This window comes from Capricornis sumatraensis, chromosome 20, assembly GCF_032405125.1.
Source record: "Capricornis sumatraensis isolate serow.1 chromosome 20, serow.2, whole genome shotgun sequence".
Classification (NCBI taxonomy): domain Eukaryota; kingdom Metazoa; phylum Chordata; class Mammalia; order Artiodactyla; family Bovidae; genus Capricornis; species Capricornis sumatraensis.
The window spans coordinates 60,690,492-60,713,181 of NC_091088.1; positions in this window are offsets into that span (position 1 = coordinate 60,690,492).

Here is a 22,690-nt window from a genome sequence, read left to right on the forward strand (position 1 = left end):
TCCTGTCAAAGGGCAAGGATAGTCCAGAGTCTCTGGGGGTGCCTTAGTGGAGCCAAACACTGAAGGTCAGCCGGGGAAGGGGTGAAGAAAGGCTGGGTCAGCTTTGGTGGGGTCCCAGGTTTCTGACTGATCACTGCAGCCTCACAGGAGTTATGGTCTTGAAGCATTAAAGTGTTAGTCATGCAGTCGTGTCTGATTCTTTGCAACCCCACGGACTGTAGCCCCACCCACCCCTCCCTCACCCCCACCCCAACCCCACCACCCCAGGCTCCTCTGTCTATGGGATTTCCCAGGCAAGAATACTGGAGTGAATTGCCATTTCCTCCTCCAAGGGATCTTCCTGATCCAGGGATTGAAACTACATCTCACGTGTCTCCTGCATTGCAGACAGATTCCTTACACTCTGAGCCATCAGGAAAGCCCCTCTCATGAAAGCACATTTAAAAATTTGCTTTAAAATATAAAAATAAATTAATGTTTTATAGACCATGGGAAAAATAATTTTCAGCGAAGTACAAAAATTTAAAGCATTCCTTTCTTTAATTTTGTAATTCTTTACTGTGGAATAGCTCAGAATGTCACTTCTGTTTTAAATAACAGAATTGATAACTGAGCAAGGAAACATAATTTGGATTATGAAATTCTTGCTCTAATAAAAATTCCTTAAACAGTGAAAACAAAATCACTTTGTAGGGAGTGGGGTGGCCCAGGATAACTTTCCTAGCCTCACTGTTCTCAGAGTTCACTCTTTGCTGTTTCCATAGAGTATGAAAAAATATAACCTTTCAGCTCAGCCACGCCGCCAATATTTCAAAGAGAGAGCTATACCTCCCCTGTTTACTTCCCCACCCGTACCTGAACCTTCTCTCTCCTTTGGAGTTCCTGCCAAAATCAATTTGGATTTTGCTTCCATTAGTTTTCACAAGAATGGAGCTTTGTCCAAGTACTCAAAAGAAAACTATGTCATATGATAGGTGCAATTATCACTACAGTAGCACTCATACTGCAAGATATAAATGTATCAAACTAACAGATTGTATATCTTAAATTTATACAATGTTATCTGTCAGTAGATTTCAAGCGTAATTTTTTATTTTAAACTATGGAGCTTTGTTCTTCCAAAAGAGATTCCCTTGAGTAATTCTGTGATCTCTGAGGACCCAGACCACCCCAGCATCTTTCAACCTTCCCATAGCATCCAATATCTAACTACTAATTGAAATATGTGAAGCTGCGCATGTGCGTGCACACACACACACACACACACACACACACTGCTGTTCTCAGATTATCTCACCAAGTTCTCAGCCAAGAGGGCAACTTCTTCTCTAGGGGTGAAGACTGGTGGGAAATTTCCAATTTTGTTTTGTTTGTATGGGGTTTCTAGTGTGTTTGTTTTTGTTAGGGGCAGTGCTGTTGTGGCAGGCGGGCTCAGTAGTCACAGCCTGGGGGCTCAACTGCCCCACGGCATATAGGGTCTTTATTCCCCAACCAGGAACTAAACCTACATCCCCTGCATTGGAATAATGTGGATTCTTTTTTTTTTTAATTTGTATTTATTTATATTTTTGGTTGTGTTGGGTCTTCATTGCTGTGTGCAAGTTTTCTCTAGTTGCAGCGAGCAAGGGCTACTCATCATTGGGGTGCACGAGCCTCTCATTCTGGTGACTTCTCTTGTTGCACAGCACAGGTTCTATGGCGCGTGAGCTCAGTTGCCCCACAGCAGGTTAAATCTTCCCGAACCAGGGATGGGACTCGTGTCCTCTGCACTGGCAGGCGGATTCATAACCCCTGAACCCTCAGGGAGGTCCTGGAGGTTGGATTCTTAACCACTGGACCACCAGGGAGTCCCAGGAAATTCACAGCACTTTTGCTTTTCTTCCTGTACTGGCACTGGTTTGGCTCCACCGCCCCCTCATATTTCGGGGGTCCTGGAGCTCCACTGTCTGCTGGTTTTGTGAAAAGTGTTGTTTGTGAGCTTTTGTTCTCCTACTGACTCTCCCATGGTTTGTTTTTTCTGGGGGGAGGGTGGAATTTGGGAAGATTAAGAAACTCTAACCCGAATCTAATCACGGGGAAACATCAAACAAACTCCAATCGGTGACCTTCAGCTAAAACAACTGGCCTTGACACTGGGAAAATGTCAAGGTCAAGAAGAAGGTGGGAGAACTGTTTACATGAACAGAGACCAGAGTCAGCACAAGGAAATGCACTTGGCTGAGCAATCCAGGTGTTGTCCTGGATGTTAACAAGACTCTTGATAACACTTGAATGAGTTCTGTCCTTTAGAAGGTAGTCATTTATCCATGTTAACATTTGCTGGTTTTGATTTTTGTACTGTGGTTATTAAACAGGATGTCTTTGTTCTTAGCAAATACACACTAAAGTACTTTGGGACAAAGGGGCATGGTATCTCCAGTGCTTTCTCAAATATGTCTGGAAAGGCAAACACATAATAATATATAGACATACAGAATAAATGCCTGCTTTCTCAAAAGCAAAAAGGAACAGGAATAGCGATAATTTGGGGCGCCTAGTTAAGATTATATGAGTTCTTTGTACAAATCTTTTTTTTTAATTGAGATATAGTTGATGTACAATATAAGTTTCAAGTGTGCAAGATAGTGATTCACAATTTTTAAAGGATAGACTTCATTTCCTGTTATAAAATATCGGCTGTGTTCTCCATGTTATCCAGTATTTTCTTGTAGATTATTTGTTTTATTCCCAGTAGTGTGTGCCCCTTAATCGCCTGCTCCTATGTTGCTCTTTATCTGCAACTTGAAACTTTCTATAGGTTCAAGACTCTATCAGGTAAAAGTTACTCCCAGCCCCCCAACCCAAACAAATCCATGCTATTTATAGCCGCCACGGCTATCTGGGCTCTTTCCAAACATCCTTTGATGCCGCTTCTAAGAAGAAAGAGAAATTTTCAGGTCTTCTCCCCATCCCACCTGTGAAAGAAAGGATTGGAAGGAAGGAAAGAAGGGAAGGATGGAGGGAGAGGGAGAGAGAAAGGAAGAGAGAAGAAAGAAAGAAAGATAAAGAGAGAAAGAAAGAAAAAGAGGCAAAAGCAGAGGTGAAAGAAGAGGAAGAGAGACAGGAGGGGAAAAAGAAAACGCAAGAAAGGTGTGACACGCCAAGTGGAAAGTGTGAACCACCACACGGGCCCCCAGCTTCTCTGATTCCGTGACAGGACATGTTTTCAAGGTGAGGCTCAAAGGCATGCAATGTGACTGAAAGTGTAAAACCCCACCAACCCACATACAATGGAATATTATTCAGCCTTGAAAACGAAGGGTATTCTGAAGCATGCCAAACACGGCTGGATCTTGAAGACATTTTACCAAGTGAAAAAAGCCACACTGCATGATTGCACTGATAAAGAGGTACCTGGAATAGCCAGATTCATAGAACCAGGAAGTAGAATGGTGGCAGCCAGGGGCAGCAGGGGTGGGGAGTTGTCTCATGGGCTCAGAGTTACAGTAATGAAATCAGGTTCTGAAGATGGCTGACGGGGATGGTTGCATAACAGTGTGAATGCACGGACAGCCACTGAACTGTACGCTTGTCAGTGGTTAGGGTCCAACTTCATTCTTTTGCACGTGGGCATCCAGTTTTCCCAGCACCGTTTGCTGAAACGATTGTGATGATATCTTTTAATGCCAGAAGAATTTTTGTATTCGGGCACAAATATTCACAACTATCTGATCTGGGGTAATGATTAATTAATTTTCAAACCATCAACTTTCCTCTAAATGTTCACTGACTACTCTGAAACCTAAAAATAGCAAGCCGCCAGTTTCACAATTTCAGACTTCCCAAAACATTTGAACAAGGATTGCAAATTTAATAAACAAACTTTACAAATCTGGGACCTCAGAGTCCCTTAAATAAACCTAGAACTGTGAAGAGAAGCACAAGAGTCATACAATCTTTCTATTTTTCCAAGTGAAAGCAGGTTTATCAAAAGAGAGAAACATTCCATAGGCAGAATGCCGTCCCTCTCAGAAGGCAAGAGCAGCCCAGAATAATATCATCTGGAGCATATATCCACAAGTCTAATATAGCAGATTCTCATAAGCACTGTAAATACCTTCAGTTCAGTTCAGTCGCTCAGTCATGTCTGACTCTTTGCGACCCCACGAATCGCAGCACTCCAGGCCTCCCTGTCCATCACCAACTCCTGGAGTTTACCCAAACTCATGTCAGTGATGCCATCCAGCCATCTCATCCTCTGTCATCCCCTTCTCCTCCTGCCCCTGATCCCTCCCAGCATCAGGGTCTTTTCCAATGAGTCAACTCTTCGCATGAGGTGGCCAAAGTATTGGAGTTTCAGCTTCAGCATCAGTCCTTCCAATGAACATCCAGGACTGATCTCCTTTAGGATAGACTGGTTGGATCTCCTTGCAGTCCAAGGGTCTCTCAAGAGTCTTCTCCAACACTACCGTTCAAAAGCATCAATTCTTCAGTGCTCAGCTTTCTTCACAGTCCAACTCTGACATCCATACATGACCACAGGAAAAACCATAGCCTTGACTAGATGGACCTTTAAGACCCACAAATAGAACAGTGATGATCACATTCATCAGTATGCTTACATTAAGCTGGTTGCAGGACTTCCCTGGTGGTTAAGGGAACTTCAGTGGTTAAGAATCTGCTCGCCAATACAGGGGACTCAACTTCGATCCCTGGTCCAGGAAGATCTCAGAAGCCAACTAAGCCCATGGGTCACAACCACTGAGCCTGCTCTCTTCAGCCCATGCTTTGCAACAAGAGAAGCCACTGCAATGAGAAGCCCCAGCACCACAACTAGAGAGGAGTCCCTGATGGTCGCAGCTAGACAAAGCACACACTCAGAAACGGAGACCCAAAGCAACCAAAAAGAAATTGATTTTTTAAAACTGGTTGCAAATATTTTTATGTCATATCTATCTTATGGATATACATGTGTTTCCTCGGTGCTTCGATTTTGATCAAAGATTTTGATTCAACAACCTTTTAAAATTTATTTTATGTATTTGGGCTCTACTGGGTCTTCCCAGAGGCCCTCGGGCTTTCCGTGTTGCAGAGCTCAGGCTCAGTAGCCTCAGGCTACTGGAGCTTAGTTGCCCAGAGCATGTGAGATCTGCTTCTCAACCAGGGATCAAACCCACGTCCCTCGCATTGGCAGGTGGATTCTCAACCACTGGACCACCAGCGAAGTCCTAATTCCACAGTCTTGATACTTACCTGTGATATTTCTTACCTACCAGAAAGTTCAGCTTTGCTTGTCTACCACCTGGGTTAACAGTTTTGATGGCTGAAGATTCAGGCCTGGGGTCTCTTCCAAAATTGACTCACACCAAGCCTGAGTTCCAGGCCAATTAGACTTTGTTGTGACCACATGACCGCCAGAATTAGGAAATTGACTTGGGTGATTCTGATTTACTTCCCACCACTGTTTGTTCAGAGTGTCACCGCCTTGTAGAACAGCCCGAACAACATGTCCCAAGAGTTGTTGTCAGTTTAATAGCCAAGATTATTTAGCGGCTGTTTGTCCTGGAGCCTATCCCATTAAATGTGTGGAATATTTCCTCTTTGTTTTGCACGCAGGGTGAGACTTTTCCCTCCATTTGTTCTGGGGAGGCTGTACCACGGTCTCTGCAGCATGAATCTCACCTTCTCATTCTGTGATCCCTTCAGACAACCGACCAGAGAGGCAGGAAGGACCTGGCAGGAGAGCAGGAGGCAAGAGGAGAGCCTAAGGAACTTCCTTTCACCTGCTCCGAGCTCCACTCTGCATCTCGCCAGCAGCCACAGGCAACAAGGGCTTGTGCTACCGGTTACTTCCGGCACGTCCATCCACAGCTGGCTGCATGGAGACTTTCAGTTTCTTTGGACAGAGGTATTATCATCCATGGGCCAGAGCATCAGCTGCCTGGAGCCCCCTGCTCAGAGGTTTGAGTTCTACCCTGGATTGGTAGACAGTTCTACCTATCCTCTGAGCGCCTACAGCCGCAGATGTGTTGATATAGGTCCCTCAATCCTGTCTGACTCTTTGTGACCCCATGGACTGTAGCCCGCCAGGCTCCTCTGTCCATGAATTTCTCCAGCAAGAATACTGGAGTGGGTAGCCATTTCCTCCTCCAGGGGATCTTCCCTACCCAGGGACAGAACCTGGGGCTCCAGTATTGCAGGCAGATTCTTTACCATCTGAGCCACAGGGGAACCCACAGCCCCAGAAATCTGAGCTACTTCTGGTCATTATTGCCCCTATTACCTCAAGGATCATGTCTGGTTCTTCCAGCCTCTTAGTACGTGTGTAGCTAATTCCCCTTAATAAATTCCCTTTATTTTAAATACCTGGAGAGGTTTCTGTTTTCCTCAGCAGACCAAGAAACCTGGTCTGGGGTTTCAGTTTGATTGAAAGCCTTTGGTTAATGTTGAAGTCATAGCTTATCTTTCTAAGAAAGCTTAAGATGGACAATATAAACAACTGCAAAATGAATATGTTCAAATGTTTAAAGACTTTAAAAAAAAAAAGGAGCAGAAATGAGGACAGTCACGGCATTATTAAAAGATCAGGCAGGTTTGGAAAAGAACAAAAAATAGGACTTGCAGCGGGCTTCCCAGGTGGCTTAGAGATAGTCAACCTTTCATTGCAGGCGATGTAGGTTTGATCCCTGGTAGGGAGAACTAAGATCTCACATGCACCTAAGCCCAAGTGCTGAAACGACTGAAGACACAAGAGAGTCCGTGCGTCTCAACGTAAAGATCCTTCGTGCACAACCACTATGTGCTGAGACAGAACCCAGGCAGTCAAATTGAAAAAGAAAAAAAAAAAAACCTACTAAATGTAACTTACCAGGAGAAACTAAAAGAAGCATGGCCTCAGACTTTACACAGCAAGTATTACTTCAAGATCAAGTGGGGCAGTGCTGGTCATGACCACAAGGAAATAAAATGTGATCCTTCATTTTCATGCCCAGCCTAACAATGTAACGTCAAGGATCAGTATTTTTGAACACGTCAGGATGTGGACCAGAGCTCCCATGGTGATTTAGCCCAGCTGTTTGTCATCTCATGGACTGTAGCCCACCAGGCTCCTCTGTCCATGGGATTCTCCAGGCCAGAATACTGGAGTGGGTTGCCATGCCCTTCTCCAGGGGATCTTCCCCACCCAGGGTTTGAACCCTTGTCTCTTACGTTTCCTGCATTGGCAGGCAGGTTCTTTACCACTAGCGCCACCTGAGAAGTCCCTTTTTCTCATAAAACACCCCAAATATTAAGAACCCTTTTGGCCCCTGATTTTTTTTTTCACCTATCACTATACGTTGGAACTCTTTCTGTATGGATACCTAGAGAGCTTTTCATTTTTATACAGCCACATAGAATTGCACTGCTTACATGTACCATAAATCTGCTTCCTTTTGACGGATGCTTGAGCTGTTTCTAATCACCTGCCACATCAAAGAATGGAACCATTTACAACCTTGTAAAAACTTTATTTGATATATATCTATATAAAACATACATACACACACACACACACACATATACATATAGCCAGCTTGTAAGCTAAATCCTCCAAAACAGGATGACCAAATCAAAGGATAAATCCAGTTGTAGTATTACAGATATTGCCAAATTACCCTCTATAAAAGTAGCATGAGTTTGTATACTTACCCATAATCCATGCATTCCTTTTCCCCCATAAAGTGTGTTATCAGACTTTAGGATTTTTGACAATCTGAAACACAGAAATGGTATTTAGTTGTTTGCATTTCTCTTTTTGTCAATGAGGTCAAGCATCCTTGCATAGATTTACAAGCCATTTTAATTTCCTTTTCAGGGAACTTTGTGTATTTATCTTTTGCCTGTATTTGTAATGGGTTGTTGGTCTTTCTCATGATGATTTTTTTTTTTAATTTGGCTGTGCCGGGTATTAATTGTAGCAAGCAAGATCTTTAGTTGTGGCATGCAAACTCTTAGTTGCAGTAAATGGAATCTAGTTCCCTGACCAGGGATCAAACACTGTCCCCTCCATTGGGAGCGTGGAGTCTTAGCAGAAACGATTTCCATAGTTCTTTGTATATTAGAAATCAATACGAGTTGTAAATATATCTCCCCATTTGTTATTTACCTTTTGAGTTTCGCTTAAGGTGTTTTCATTTGCCATACAAGGTTTGTTCTTTAAAAAAAAGAAAACAATATTTTTCTCAACTTTGACACAATCACAAATTTACACCTAATGTTGGAAGTACAGTACAAGCAGCTCTTACAAGCAACCATTTGCACGTAATTCAGTCACTTGAGGTCTCATCATCATGCTAATAACAGGCCGGAACTTGTATTTCTTACAGTCATTCTCCTAAGAACCACAGCGCAACCACAGAATAACAGCTTACTATCCCGGAGTCTTCAGACCTCATTCAAGTCTCGCCAATCGCCCCAGTGTTGTTGTTTAGCTGCTCAGTCGTGTCCGAGTCTTTTGCAACCCCATGGACTGCAGCCCGCCAGGCTCCTCTGTCCATGGGATTCTCCAGGCAAGAATACTGGAGTGGGTTGCCATGCCCTTCTGCAGGGGATCTTCCCCAGCCAGGGACTGAACCCTTGTCTCCTGCCTTGCAGGTGGATTCTTAATCACTGAGCCAGCTGGGACGCAATTGCTCCAATAATACCCTTTCTGGCAGGAGAGGGAAGCTCAGAACCCTGCATTGCTGCTGGTGTCAGCTCTCCCAGCAAAGAACAGCTCTTTGGTGTCTCCTGACCTTGACATTTTTGAAGACTGGAAGCCAGTTATCTCGTGTAATCTCCCTCACTGGGAATTTGTCTGATGTTTTCCTCCGGATCAAATTTCTCAGCAGCAAAACTGCTGATGTGGTCTGTTCTCATTGCACATCAGGGGCTCCCGATTTCTCCTTCTCTGCGTAGACCTGGTATTTCCTTCACTCGAAGGTGGCATCTGACAGTCTTACAAATTGCAAAGTTACTCCTCTTTCTGCCTCTGTGACTAATGAGAACTCTGTAGAGAGATACTTTGAAGCCATTTGCATACCCTACTCCTTATGGGACTTTCAGGTTTTTAACTTTTTTTTTTTTTTTTTTTTTGCCATGCCTCATGGCTCATGGGCTTTAGTTCCCCTACCAGGGATTGAACCCCTGGCCCCTCAGCAGTGAGAGCGTGGAGTCCTAACCACTGGACCACCAGGGAAATCCCCTTAATTTATTTCTTTCATCAACTCCCCTGTACTTTACCCGTCCTTTCCCTCACCCTTCCACCCCTACCCTTATCACCCAGTTGGGGTTTTTACTCCCCAAGCCAGAGGGCCCCCTCTTCTAGCACGTCTCCCACTTAGATCCTCTGACTGGGCTGAGTTGCTCATAGATAACCCTGCTTACTCCACCAAGGCCCCTATGCTGGGCCATTGTCCTCAACCCCACCTTGCCTGCCTCATATAACGGCCTTAGGGCTGTATTGTTCAGGAAGAAAAAGAGAGAAGAGGAGGAACATTTGATCCTGTTTCATGCATTTAAATGTATCGGTGCTTTCTTTCACGGCTTCTGGATTTTGAGTCATAGTTCAAAGGTTTTCTCCATATTCAGGTGATAAAGGCTTTGATGCTTTCATATGTTATATTGATACCTTAGATCCATTTGGAGTTTATCCAGAATATTATTTTTTCTCTTCCTCCCTTCTATTGGGTTTGTGGAGTTTTCTTTCTTTCTTTTTGGCTATGCTGAGAGGCATGTGAGATCTTAGTTGCCTGATCAAAGATCAAACCCACTCCACTGAACCACTGGCCTGCCAGGGAAGTCCCTGTGGGGTTGTCTTTATTCTCCTTTTTTCATACTTATTTTTTATTAGCGTGTAACTGCATGTTTAATTTTTAATCAAAGTTATATATGCACAGGGTAAAGTCACAGAGTGCTGTGTTCTCTTTAAACTTCCACATCTTGTTCCTTTGGCAACTGATTCCTGTAGTTAGTGAAAGCAATATGAATCACCGAGGCAGATAAGCTCGGAAATGTCTGGTTTATGCAACTGATTTTCATTTTCCTTTCATATGAAGTCCAGTCATCAGAGAGAAAGAGGGGCAGGGACGCAGGCTCATGGTCGCTGTGCTGTCTTTTTTTTATACATGATTTCATTTATTCAATTTTGGCTGTGCTAGGTCCTCATTGCTGCTCGGACTTTTCTCTACCTTCAGCGATCGAGGGCTACTCTCTAGTTGCGGTGCTAGGCTTCTCATTGCCACGGCTTCTCTTGCTGCGGAGCATAGGCCCTAGGGCACGCGGACCTCGGTAGTTTCGGCTTCCAGGCTCTACAGCACATGGTCAATACTTGTGGTGCACAGATTTAGCTGGACAGCAAGGAGATCCAACCAGTCAATCCTAAACGAAATCAACCCTGAATATTCACTGGGAGGACTGATGCTGAAGCTGAAGCTCCAGTGCTTTGGCCACATGATGCAAAGAGCCGACTCACTGGAAAAGACCCTGATGCTGGGAAAGACTGAAGGCAGGAGGAGAAGGGGGCGACAGAGGATGAGATGGTTGGATGGCATCATCAACTCGATGGCCATAAGTTTGAGCAAACTCCGGGAGATAGTAAAGGGCAGGGAAGCCTGGTGTGCTACAGTCCATGGGGTCGCAAAGAGTCAGACACAACTGAGCAACTGAACAACAGACTGGGTTGCTCCGAGGCATGTGGGCTCTTCCCAGATCAGGGATCGAACCCGTGTCTCTTGCATTGGCAGGCAGATTCTTTACCACCAAGCAACCAAGGAAGCCCAGTTCTGTCGTCTTAACATGTGTCAGTGACAAATTGGCATTCGCCAAGAGCACTGGCCAGCAAGTGAACAACAACAAATTCCCGTGGGAATCGCCAGTTTGCAGTTGACAAGTTGGATCCCTGGTCTGGGAAGATTCCACATGCTGTGGAGCAACTAAGTGTATGCACCACAGGCACTGACCCAGTGCTCTAGAGACTGCGTGTCACAACTACTGAATAAATAAGTCAAACAAAAACGTAGATCACAATGAGATATTTTTAAAATAATTAAAGATATATTAGCTTAACACTCATTACCTGGGAGGAAGTGTTCCCCGAGTTGTATAATTTATCCTTACAGGAAACATCCCTTTAGTGATTAGCTTGTAGTAAAAGCAAAAAATACAAAGGTTAAAGTAAAAGAAACAAGTCCAATATGGAGTCAGATTTGTTCTTTGCTCTTACACTAGGTTCCAAGGACACCCAATAGCCTATAGAGACTCCGTCAGACGGAGAAGTGAGGCCTGTAGCCAACAGCCCCATGAGTGAGCCTGGAACGGACTCCTCCAGCCCCACTGAGCCTTCAGATGACTGCGGTTTGACTGAAACCTCATAAGAAAGCCTGAGTCAGAACCACCCAGCTGAAGCTGTTCTGAATTCCTGACCCTCAGACACCACATGAGGTAGCAAATGTTTGTTATTTGACATTTTAAAAATAAAGCTCCAATTTTAAGAGGAATTGGGGTGGGGGTAATTTGTTACACAGCATAACTAATGCACTGGCACCCACATCCAAACAGCAGGTGGAGAAGAGAGATGGATACACATTTTTACGAAGCAGACCTGAAGTGGAGCAGAGCGCTCTTGCTTCCATTCCATTGGTCAGAAACTAGTCAAATGACCGAACCGCCTTGCAAGGAAGGCTGGGAAATGTAGTCTCTCCGTGGGCACTATGCGAGGGGAACACACATTCTTGGTAGTCAGCTGCCCTTCTCAGCCACCAGCATTCCCCTGCCTGGAGGATTCATCTCCATCATGATCTGGTTCAAACGTCACCCTTCTGGGGAGACCTTTCTCAGTCCATTCGCCCATACCACTCTCAGTAACAACTCTCACTCTACTAGATTCTCACTGAAATGTATAAAATTGGGACTAGGGTTGGGTTTGCCACGAAACACGTCTGATTCACCAGCTATCTTCACCTTCCCCACAACCCTGCTTCCTAAAGTGAGTTTCAGTATCACTTCTGGGATTTTTTTTTTTTTTCCAGGCTGCTGATCTCCACCCAGTACTGTAAAGTCTGGCACATTGAGGTCCACACACATGCAGGCAATAAAAATTTATGCAATCCCAAGGGTTATAAGATACATCTCTACCTCAGAGATGTTAAAATGTGCCCCTTAGGCCTTCCCTCGTGATCCCATGGTTAAAGCTCTGCACTTTCAATGCAGGGGAGTGAGGGCTTGATCCCTGGTTGGGGAACTAACATCCCACATGCCACACAGTGCAATAAAATGAAATAAAAATAAAATACGTCCCTTAGACCAATGAGGTGCAGGGTGTATTGGGGTACTCTGTCTGTTCAATTCGTTTTGCTCTTTTAAGGTATCCAGGCTAGTTGGCGGCTGCTTTAACCATGCCAGACAGGGCTGTAAATTAGAGCATCATTATTTTGAAATATCCAGCAGGAGAAAGTTCAACTGGGGTTAAAATCCATTTGCCTTATCAAATGGAGGTGGTATGGGCTAATGGATTGAGAAAGGCCTCCCCAAAGAATTGTCAACATTACTCTTGTCAGTGAAAGAAAAGGGAAAGCTGTTAGGTTAATTTTTAAACCTTTCATGCAGACATATAACATAAACACATAGCACATGAATAAAACTGAAATGTTTGGTTGCTGGACCAAATTACTATTAGTTGGCTGCCTTAAAATGAAAAGAAATTATTCTCTCACAGTTCTGGAAGCCAGAGGTCCAACGTGAGAGTCACCAGGTCAGAATCAAGGTGTAGGGACTTCCCTGGCTGTCTAGTGATTAAGACTCCATGTTTCCACTGCAGAGGGCATGGGTTTGATCCCTGGTCAGGGAAGTAAAAGCCTACTTGCTGTGGCCAAATATAAATAAGTAAATAAAACTTAAAAAAAAAAAAGGAAATCAAAGTGTGGGCAGGGCTTTGATCCCTCCAGAGGCTCTTAAGGGAGAATCTATTCTTCTTTATCTCCTCCAGTTTTCAATAATTATGAGCAATCCTTGGCTTGGGGCCACATGACTCCAATGCTCAAAGCCAGCATCTTCAAATCTCTCTCTGTTCCATCTTCACATCACGTTCTGTTCCATGTGTGTCAAATATTCCTCTGCTTCTCTTGTAAAAGGATACACCTGATTGCATTTAGGACTTGCCTGTTGCCCAGGGCTTCCCAGGTGGTTCAGTGGTTAAGAATCGCCTTGCAATGCAATGCAAACATTGGTTCTATCCCTGGTATGGGAAGATCCCACCTGCCATGGAGCAGCTAACCCGTGTGCCACAACTACGGAGCCCACTTTTTAGAGCTTGCAAGCCGGAACTACTGAGCCTATGCACTGCCGCTACCGAGGCCCTTGCACCCAGAGCTTATGCTCTGCAACACCTGCTTGCCACAACTAGAGAAAGCGACGTGCAACAACGAAGATCCATCCCAGCCAAAATATAAAATAAATACATCTTTAAAAAACAAAAAGAATCTTCCCAGATAATCACCTATCTTAAGGCCTAATTTAATCAGATTTGCAATAATCTTTTTTTGTTCTTGTTATATAAGGTAAATTGGCTGGTTCCAGGACTTAGACTTGAATCCCACTTAGGACATTTTTCAGCCTACCATGTACTGTTTAAGAAATAAGTATGAAACAAACTCTTTAGCCACCACCACCCAGGTTAAGCAATAGAACATTTTCTCCCCCAATTTCTGGCTGTGGAGTCTTCATGAGAAAATATCATGAAGACTGAAGCTGAAGGTCATTCCACAACATACTCCACCAATATCGTCCCAAACTGTCAAGGTCATGGAAAGACAAGAGAAAACAGAAAACTCACAAATAGAAGAAAACTAAGGACATAGGATGACTATATGCAATGTGGCATTCTGGATGGATCTCAGAACAGAAAAAGGACAATTGTGGGAAAATTGATGACATTCAAATAAAGCCTGCTTTTCGTTAATAGTATAGTACTGTTGATTTCTTAGTTTTGACAAATACACCATAGTTATTAAGATGTTTACATTAAGAGAAGCTGGGTTGAAGGGTATAGGAACTCTGTATTAGCTTTGCAAATTGTCTTTGTAAATACGAAGTTATTCCAAATCAAAAAGTTGACCTGTAAAAAAAAAAAAAAACAAAGAAAAAACTCAGCACCCCAGAAAGGAAAGACAAAATAAAAAAACAAAATACACCCTCCCAAAAGACTTCCTAAACTAAACTAAATTGGAAATAAAAGCTGAAAACACTAAGTTCATTGGTTGATGGACACTTGAATTGTTTCCATATCTTCAGTTCAGTTCAGTCGCTCAGTTGTGTCTGACTCTTTGCGACCCCATGGACTGCAGCATGCCAGGCTTCTCTGTCCATCACCAACTCCCTGAGCTTGCTCAAATTCATGTTTTTTGAGTTGGTGATGCCATTCCAAGTATCTCATCCTCTGTCTTCCATATCTTGGCTATTGTAAAAAAAAAAAAAATGCTGCTATGTACATCAGGGTGAATGTATCTTTTCCACTTAGTGGGGCTTTGTGTGTGTGTGTATGGTGGTGGGGGGTATACCCAGGAGTGGAACCTCGAGTAGTTCTATTTGTAATTTTTGACAAACCTCAATACTTTTTTCCACCGTGACTTCAACCTCTCATATTACTTTAAATCCTCCCTAGATTACTTATAATACCTAATTCAATGTAAATGCAGTGTAAACAGTTATAATTATCACATAAATACTGTTAATAGTTGCCAGCACGCAGCAAGTTGAAGTTTTCAATGAGCCAACTAACACAACACAGCATGAAAAAAAAATCTCAGAAAACAATGTTGAGCTGAGGAAGTCCTATTTTATTTCCCTTTCTCCCCCGGTATGTGGCTGGTAGGGGTGTGAATTAACACTTCGGCAAATCCTGATGGTCTGATCTTCGACAGGCACCCTGATCCGATCACTTCTGGCCCCTCCCGCAGTTACCACCCTGGTCCTGCAGTCACCGCAGTCACCATAGTCCCCCGCCCGGACTCTTCACCGTCTTCCTCAAGGGACGCTCCCCGCTACCGCCCTCACCGCCCTCTGTCGATTCCTGCACACGGCCGCCAGAGGGCGGCTGTTCCCATTTACTGACGGTCGAGGCCTGGCTCTGGCCTCAACCTTGCTGTTGTTCAGTCGCTCAGTCGTGTCCGACCCTGTGCGACCCCATAGACTGCGGCACACCAGGCTCCCCCGTCCCTGGGATTCTCCAGGCAGGAACACTGGAGTGGGTTGCCATTTCCTTCTCCAATGCACGAAAGTGAAAAGTGAAAATGAAGACGCTCAGTCGTATCCGACTCTTAGCGACCCCATGGACTGCAGCCTACCAGGCTCCTCCGTCCGTGGGATTTTCCAGGCAAGAGTACTGGAGTGGGTCGCCATTGCCTACTCCCCAAAATGCTTACTAATATATAAACATATATAACAACTATTGGAATATTCATTGGAAGGACTGATGCTGAAGCTGAAACTCCAATACTTTGGGCACCTGATGTAAAAAGCTGACTCATTTGAAAAGACCCTGATGCTGGGAAAGATTGAAGGCGGAAGGAGAAGGGGACGACAGAGGATGAGATGGTTGGATGGAATGACCAACTCCATGGACATGAGTTTGAGTAAGCTCCCCGGGAGTTGGCGATGGACAGGGAGGCCTGGCGTGGTGCAGTCCATGGGGTCTCAGAGTCAGACAGGACTGAGCGACTGAACTGAACAACTATTGAGCCTGTGCTCTAGAGTCCAGTAGCTGCAACTACTGAAGCCCGTGTGGCCTAGAACTTGTGCTCAGAAACAAGAGAAGCCACAGCAATGAGAAGCTGGCGCTCGGGAACTAGAGAGTAGCCCCTGCTCCATGCAACTTGAGAAAATCCCACGTGCAGCAACAAAGACTCAGCACAGACAAAATAAATGAATAAAAAAATTTTTTTTCAAGAACTGCTTGTTGCTAATTAAGGATTCATCATTACATAACACATTCAGTACAACCGTCCAGGACAGAGTGCTGGGTGTAGGAACCAGAGGACCCGTATTCCAGCATCCTAGTTGCGTCACTAACTAGCGGCACTTCCCCGTTTTTATGTAACATGACGTGCCCATGCCTGCTCAGTCGTGTCTGACTCTTTGTGACTCCGTGGACTGCAGCCTGCCAGGCTCCTCTGTCCTTGGGGATTCTCCAGGCAGGAATGCTGGAGTGGATTGCCATTTCCTTCTCCAGGTGTGCCCATCTTTATTTTGGACTGTCTTTCTGTCAAGCTGTGGGAGCGCTGCTGGGGACAGCGGGCTTATAGGAGTCTTGGTAGATTCTGAATCTAGACCTTGTCAGTTATATGATTTGCAAATACTTTCCCATTCTGTGGGTTTTTTCATTCTCTTGATAGCGTCCTTTGATGCACAGAATCTCTAATTTTGATGAAGTCAGTTTTCCTGTTTTCTTCTTCTGTTGCCTGTCCTTTTGGTGTCCTAAGAATTCATCACCAAATCAAGTCATAACGATCTAGCCCAGTATTTTCTTCTAAGAGTTTTCTAGTTTTAGTCCTTACACTTAGGACTTTGATGGTTTAAAGTTTGTATATGGTATGATGTAAAGGGTACAACTTCAGACTTTTGCAAGTGGATAGCTGCCCATCCCAGCACCGTTTATTGAAGAGACAGCTCTTTCTGCCATTGAATGGACTTGGCTGTCTCATCAAAAATCAACTGGCCATTGATGGATAGGCTTATTTCTGGACTCTGCATCTACTCTTGTTTTATGGCAGCACCATATTGTTCTGATTACTGTGGCTTTGTAAGTCAGCTTTGAAAGCGAGACGTGTGAATCCTCCAACCGTGTTCATTTCCAAGACTGTTTTGGTATGTGGGGTCCCTTGTGATTCCCTATGAAGTTTAGAGTCATGTCTTCCATTCTGCAAGTAAGGACTGGGCTTTTGTTTCATCTTATTTGGTATTTTTGATAGAGATTATATTGGGTCCTTAGATTGCGTTATTGCTTTGGGGACTTTCTTTTTTTCTCATGCCATCCAGCACGTGGGATGTTAATTCCTTGACCAGGGATGGAACCTTCATCCCTGCATTGGAAGCAAGGAGTCTTAATCACTGGGCTACCAGGGAAGGCTCAGTATTGCCATCTTAATAATACTGCCTTCCAATCCATGAATTCAGGACATATCCCCATTATGTGGTGCAAAGGTAAAGAAACTGCCTGTCAGTGCAGCAGATGCAAGGGATGCTGGTTCAATCCCTGGGTTGGGAAGATACCCTGGAGTAGGAAATAACAACGCACTCCAGTATTCTTGCTTGGAAAATTCCATTGACAGAGGAGTCTGGCAGGCTATAGTGCATTCACAATAGGTTTTTAGTGTGGTTCTTTAGCTGTTGTTGTTTGGGAAATCTTAACCAGAGACTTCCCACCAGGGCATCCCCTTTAGCATTTTCTATGTATAAGATCATGTTATCTGCAAACAAAGACAACCTAACAACTTTGCAGCTTAACTGCCTTTCATTTTTTTCTAGCTTAACTGCTCTGAATAGAACTTCGGCTACATTTTTGAGTGAAAGATGCAAAGGCAGCGTCGTTTCTTGTCCTGATCTTAGAAGGAAGACTTCCAGTCTTTCACCATTTAGTAAGACGTTTGCTGACAGTCCTTCTTAAATACCCAAGCCAGTGTTTCTTTTTTGTTGTTGCTGTTAATTTTATTAGAGTTGATTTATAATGTTGTGTGAATTTCTGCTGTACAGAACAGTGATTTGGTTACACACGTATATACATTCTTTTCATATTCTTTCGCATTGTGGTTTATTACAGAATCGTGAGTATAGTTCCCTGTGCCATACAGTAAGGCCTTGTTGTCTATCCATCATATGTATAATAGCTCACCCCAAACTCTTAATCCTTCCGTTCCCATCCCAAACCACTGTTTCCTACACATCTCCGAAAAAGAGCCTTCCCAAACAGTGTCCCTCCAGATGTTTGTAAATTTTTATAATGCAATAAAATTGTTTTTAACCAATCATATTGGAAACTGCTGACATTTTGTTTGGACTTTCTCTGCTCTTCCTTCCACCTTTGAGACTTTATCCCACCATTGGCCGCCAGATGGCGCCAGAGGCACTTCCTGCGGCGCCTAAGGCCGGATCGCTCCGTGATGGTTACTTTAGCTGAGATTTACTTTCAAAACAGTTTTTCTTTTCCTCAGTTTAATCTTATTCTTCATTATTTTGTCTTGTTTATTTATTTATATCACGATTTTTATATGGATATTCCTACATAGAACATAAGTGATGTTTATAAGTTTCTCTGATCTTTTCATCACTTAGAACTAGAGTTTAGCATTCACAGACTAAATCTGATTTTTTGAACTTATTGTTTGCTTTTAGAAGCCAATGAAAATATTTGTATACAAAAGCATGATTGTTGAACATGATTAGTGAAACGGGTATTTACAGCTGCAGACGTTCGAACTTACAAAGTGTTTTATTTTTTCTTTTTGGCCACACCATGCATGTAGGATCTTATCCCCCTAGCCGGGATGGAATCTGCGCCCGCTGCAGTGGAAGCATGGACTCTTAACCACTGGACCACCAGGGAAGTTCGAAATGGTTTTATTATATATTAATCCAAGGAGTTTTGGTGAACTTTTCAGAATTCTGAATAAACTAAATGAAAATTCCCATTTTGCTCTCTCCACTTAGTGTATATTTTTTATTTTGTAATGAAGAACATCCTTAAGCATGAAGATGACATAATATTTTGAAAACACACACACACACACAATTTTTTAAGCCATTAAGATCTACAGTCCCCGAAACATTGTTTATGTTGTTGGTCAGTCACCAAGTCGTGTCCGATTCTGCGACCCCATGGGCTGTGGCAGCCAGGTTTCCCTGACCCTTACCGTCTCCCGGGATTTGCCCGAGTTCTTGTCCTTTGCATCAGTGATGCCATCCAACCATCTTATCCTCTGTGACCCTCTTCTTCTGCCCTCAATCTTTCCCAGCATCAGGGTCTTTTCCAAAGAGGAGGAGCCTGGTGGGCTACAGTCCATTGGATTTCAAAAGAGCCAGACACGACTTAGTGGCTAAACAACAACGACATGGCCTTAATAGGTAGGTACTATGATCTTCATTTTTGAAATGAGAAAACTGAGGCTCAGAGAGGTGCACTCATTTCCCCAACATCACACAGCTTTGTTGTTGTAGCTGTTTAGTCCCTAAGTCATATCTGACGACTTTTTTTGCGACCGCATGGACTGTAGCCCACCAGGCTCTTCTCTCCGAGGATTCTCCAGGCAAGAATATTGGAGTTTGGTTGCCATTTCCTACTCCAGGGGATCTTCCTGATGCAGGAATCAAACCCAAGTCTCATGTTTGGCAGGCTTATCACTGAGCCACCCAGGAAGCCCATCACACAGCTATTAGAGAATTTTTTTTTAAGTTGGTTTTTAATTAGGCAAAGTATGAAGGGTATCTGAAATGTGAATGTGTGTACTCTAATAATTCTCATTTGCAACCTGAGTGTCTTACCCACTGTGAAAAGTGACCAAATGAAGCAATAATGCCAACTAAGCCTACTGGAATCTTCCTACAGAATGTCTGTCTCAGACAGAAAAGGCTCTGGAAATGTCTACGAATGCAAAACAAGAAACAAAGTTCTTTTCTGTGATAAACTGCAACCGGATCAGATTTGTTGTTTATTTTGTTATTTAACCAATGGTCACATCAGCTTGCTGAGAGTCAGGCATTGTCCGTGGACAGCATTTCTCAAACTTTTTGGACCTGAGGCCACTTTACACTTTTAAAAATCACTGAGAACCGTTAAGAGTTTTAGTTCATATGGGTTACATCTATTAATATTTATAGAATTAGACATTATGACAGAAGGCGAACAAAATATTCATTCATTTAAAGATAACAATCCTTAGCCGATGGCATGTCAAACATATATCTCTGCTTAATCTCAGATGCTACTGTCTCAAGTGACTTTCAATGAGTGAGTCGAGAAACTTCCCAGGTGGCACTAGCGGTAAAGTGGTAAATGTGAAAGTGAGAGTCGCTCAGTCGCCTCCGACTCTTCGCGACCCCATGGACTAGTCCATGGGATTCTCCAGGCCAGACTACTGGAGTGGGTAGCCTATCCCTTCTCCAGGGGATCTTCCTGATCCAGGAATCGAACCGGGGTCTCCTGCATTGCAGGCAGATTCTTTACCAACTGAGCCAGCAGGGAAGCAAAGGTATCAGTGGTAAAGGACCCGCCTGCCACTGCAGCAGACGCAAGGGACACAGGTTTGATCCCTGATTGGGAAGATCCACTGGAGAAGGAAATGGCAATCAGTCAGACACACGCGTGTGCACACACACACACAGCTGTGGTCCAGGGGTTAATACTCTGCCCTTCCACTGCAAGGGGCTTCTGCCTTGTCTCCTAATAATGGCTAAAGAAGACTAACAAAACACGTGCATGTGTGCTGTTACTCAGTCTTGTCCGACTCACTGTGACCCCATGGACCGTACCCGCCAGGCTCCTCTGTCCATGGGATTCTCCAGGCAAGAATCCTGGAGTGGCCATGCCCTCCTCCAGGGATTGTCCTCCTGACCCCGGGATTGAACCCAGGGCTCTTATGTCTCCTGCACTGGCATGTGGGTTTTTTGCCAGCAGCGCCACCTGGGAAGCCCTGGAAATGTTGCCTGCGCCTCGATAAACAAAGGATATGGCAGCCACCACGTCAGCACGTCACAGTCCCCCCGACAGTGAGACCTGAGGGAACTCAGGGTAGAAACAGAATGCCTGCCACCAGTCAGCTGCTACAGCCGCTCTTCTCCCCAACGGTGCACCCAGAGACCAAAGATGGACAAGAATAAGACACTGACCCTAGATAGCTAAGGAGCATAGCAAACGAATGATTTCAGGGAGCAGACTCTTGCATCTTACCATACACAGAAAAGGGCTAAATTCCTTAACTTGAGGTATTTGGTTTTCTTTGACAGTCATCTCTGTTTTTGGCTTCCCAGGTGGGTCGTCTCAGTAGGAAAGAATCTGCCTGCCAGTGCAGGAGAGGCAGGAGACTTGGTTCGATCCCTGGCTCAGGAAGATCCCCTGGAGAAGGAAGTGGCAACCCACTCCAGTATTTTTGCCTGGGAAACCCCATGGACCGAGGAGCCTGGCTGGCTACAGTCTATGGGGTCACAAAGAGTTGGACATGACTGAGCACACACACAAACTGTTTTTTAACTTTTATTTTTATGTATTTATTTGACTGTGCTGGGTCTTAGTTGTGGCACACAGGATTTTCTATCTTCATTGTGGCATGCAGGATCTAGTTCTCTGATCAAGGATGCAATCCAGGGCCCCAACACTGAGATCGCAGAGTCTTAGCCACTAGACCACCATATTTCACAGTAATCTCCTGATGTTTTGACTACCTACTTTTCATTGCAAAAACTCCTATATATCCTGGCTCCCCCACTCTTTGCTTCTTTGAAGCATCTCTCATTATATGAGATGCCATGTCTTTGGCTTAAGTCCTCAGTTTTGTCCACCAAATAAAGCATAATTCGGAGTTGTTTTTTTTTTTTTTAAGCGACAGCTACTTACCCTTTCTTGATCATTCCCACAGGATTCAAATCTAAGAAAAAAATCTGGCCTAGGTCCTCATTTGGGACCTGGCAACTAGAATCAGGAATTCTTCCTGATGTGATCAGCCCTGGCCAACAGAAGATCCAGGGAAGCAAAGAAGTTTTTGACTGTAAGTCTCTCTCTCTCTCTCACACACACACACACACACACATAATACAACTACAAATAACAAAAGATAAACCATCTGACAAAAGTGACTTAAATGGCTTTTTGTTCCGACTTTTTTTTTTTTTTTAAACAAAACAATCCAGAAATCAGAGGCTTCCCGGTTGGAGGAGCCAGGACCTCTCTTCGTGCTCTGTTATATTCAGAGTAGGCCTGACACTCTTGGCCATGAAACGGCTGCAGCAGCTCCAAGCATCACACTTGTAACTAAGCCAAAACAGAGGAAAGAAAAGCAGACGTAGCCCTTCTGGAATGTTTAATTTAGGAAGGACAACTTTCCCAGAGGCCTCCAGGCAAATTTCCTCTTGTATCCCCTTGGCCCATGACCTTCCCTTGAACAACCATTGAAAAAGAGAATGAGGGGGGGGTGCGGCAATGGTTGCCTGCTGTCTCAATAGATCAGAATCCTGGCACCAAAGCTGATGGCTGCTGGACAGGCCACAGTCAGAGTCTACCCAATAGTCCCACAGGGTCTCCCCAGGATCAGAGCTCAGGTGGCATACCCCAGGTTATACACTGATCAGGTAACAGAAGAAAGTTAGAATCCAGAATTCAGATCTGTAGCCAGTTAAGGGCAGCTCTGAGTATAGAAAGACCCTTTCCAGGTCAGATTGGAACCCAGGACAAGGGTCCAGGCAAGAGACAAGATCTGAGCTGAAGCCAAGAAGGCAGAGTCTGGGGAAAGAGGACAGGGCTGGGGACTCAGAGGCTTTGGGGGGAGTACAGTGCAGAGGGGTCTGGCAGAGTGACTGGAGTGTACAGCGGGGCTGTCCTGCAAGATGGGGAGGTGGGTCCCATCTTAGTGAGGGAAGATGCTAAGCTCAATTGGTGACAAGTGGAAAAATCTCCCCATCTGAGAAACCACCAGGACTTGGAGGGTTTGGATTG